This window comes from Mus pahari, chromosome 7, assembly GCF_900095145.1.
Source record: "Mus pahari chromosome 7, PAHARI_EIJ_v1.1, whole genome shotgun sequence".
Classification (NCBI taxonomy): domain Eukaryota; kingdom Metazoa; phylum Chordata; class Mammalia; order Rodentia; family Muridae; genus Mus; species Mus pahari.
Genome location: NC_034596.1, coordinates 53,366,721 through 53,368,988, shown reverse-complemented (window position 1 = coordinate 53,368,988; position 2,268 = coordinate 53,366,721). Strand labels below are relative to the sequence as shown.

The 2,268-nt window shown below is 44.2% G+C and overlaps 1 pseudogene; it reads right to left on the bottom strand.

Moving 5' to 3' along the window:
* Nucleotides 1-810: 810 nt before the first annotated feature.
* LOC110324898 lies at nt 811-1,384 on the bottom strand (annotated as a pseudogene).
* Between the last annotated feature and the right edge of the window lie 884 nt (nt 1,385-2,268).

The window sequence follows — 2,268 nt, the reverse complement described above, 5'->3', positions numbered from 1 at the left end:
CCAGAAGAAGGCATTGGATCCCATCCCAACATTGATGGTTGTGAGCCACCATGTGGTTGCTGGGAATTGAAGTTAGGACCTATGGAAGAACAGTCAGTGCTCTTAGCGGCTAAGCTACCCCTCCAGCCCCATTAGTTCACTTTTAATGTCATTTTTCTTACTATGCTTTGTGTTTCTAGCATTTGATATTGTAAGCTTGTCTCTTTAACTGTGGACTTTGGGAATTTTTTCCCCCTGGCCTATTTCCTATATCACAATACACATTTTTCATACTTGAATGTCTGTCTTGACTATGTTAGCCAAATTGAGGTTTAGGTAAATGTGTTGTCATATGGCAAAACTTCTGGTTGTCATAGTTTTAAATCTATAAACCCTTTTTTTTTATTAAAAAAAAAAAACTAAATTCATGAGTATTGGCACATAAAGCCAGCCATTCAAATGCTATGTGATAGTCTGTTTTCCTATTGACAAAATCTGCCTAAAATCTGCTTATTTCTGTTCTGAAATAAGGAAAACTGGGTTCAAATGGAGGCTTTGCAGTTTTCTGCTGTGTTGTGGTCTTTAATATCTCTATAAGAGTGAGCTGAGAGTTAAGTATGACAGCACATGCAAAGACCAGTGAAGGCTGGGTGTGTTGGCCTAAGTGGGGAGTTTTGGGTGGGTGTACATGTCTCTCACTTCCCTGTGGCAGATTTTTTTTTTAAAGAGCTGATGATTTTATTTTCACATTTCACAATATAAGTGAAAACCGCACTTTTTTGTATTATTTCTCCCTCCCAAAATATTCTGTTAGGAAGGAAAGTTTCCTTGTCATGCATCTAGTAAACACTCAGGCTCAGCACCAAGATCTCCTGGTGAAACAGAACAAGAAATACAAAACGATCAAGAGCGCTTCTGCTCTTATCTGTCTGGCCGGGTCATGCCAGGCCGCGTGGGCACCATCATAGGGCGGGCGGGAGGTCTCATCATGGGAGGCCCGGGCATCATGTGTCCTCCCATGGACGGTCTCTTCCCAGGAGCTGGTCCCACGGGCATCATCCCAGGCAAAGGGGGGGCATCATTGGCATCATGGGAGGGCCTCCCATGTGGGGTGCAGGCATCATGCCAGGCCGAGGAGGGCAGGGGAGACTGGGGGGGGGTGGGATCATGGCCCCTGCAGGCGGAGGAGCAGAGAATGGAGCGGGAGGGATCTTCCCTTGTTGAAATGCAGCCGTTGTCTTGTCAGTCAGGCTCTGGGCCTGCTCTTCCATCCATTTCTGGTAATAAATAGTCTTTCACATTCTCTTTGTGTTTCCGACCACTGACTGCAGTGTGTCTTCCTCACAGACGGAGAATCGTGGGTCAGGTACGTACCACAGTAGTCGCAGTAAAAAAACTTGGGCATGATGCTCCACAAGCCGTTGGCTACCCGGGCCCGCCGCCAGGAACTGACCCTGTGGCAGATTTTTATTGATGCGTTTTAATGCATTGTTTGTTTACTTTATTTTGAGGCACTGGGATTGGTGCTCAGGGTCTCATGAAGGCTAGCCAAATGCTGCACACTCAGTCTGAAGAAGGAAGTGAGGGAGGGAGGAGATAAGGAAGGTATATATACATGTGTGGGGTGGGCCAGATCTGATGACCTGATGTTACCTGACTTAAGACCTTCAAAAATAGCTAATACTTTCTATGATTTATTTTTTTCTAGAGCTGAAATGAAATTTGATGAAGACTGAATCTTTGTTAAGAAAAGTGAGGCCAGCAGACTGAGTCCCTCCTTAATTTCTGCGCTGCTGTTTGCTTTAACCTCTAGAGGGCAGCATACCATCAAAGAAACTCACCAGGAGCCCAGTTAGAATGGATTTAGATGACCAATTGTCTGAAGTAGACTTATGTTGACCTTAAAGGGGAAGGGGGGAGCAACCTGGAAAATCCATGAAAGATACAATACCAAAATGTAAGCAACCATTCATTATAATTTCTAATGATTATTAAATGCTAGGTTATTTTGAACCCATCGGATGAATACTCCGGGAAATAAATCTGATGAATGTGCTAAGAAGTTGCTAAGGAAAAAGCAGGTGATTTCTCAGACCAGGTTCCACCTTCAAAAGTAACTTCCAGCTGTGACCTCATCTCTCCAGACTCTTCAAACCTGTGTATCACAAGCCAGGAATAGAAGCCCCAGCTCTTCGTTCTTCCATATCACCTACTTCCTTCAGTTAATTCTGGGCTCATTTTAGTATAGGGACACAAAGTCACCTACATTTGGGATCTTGATCACTGATT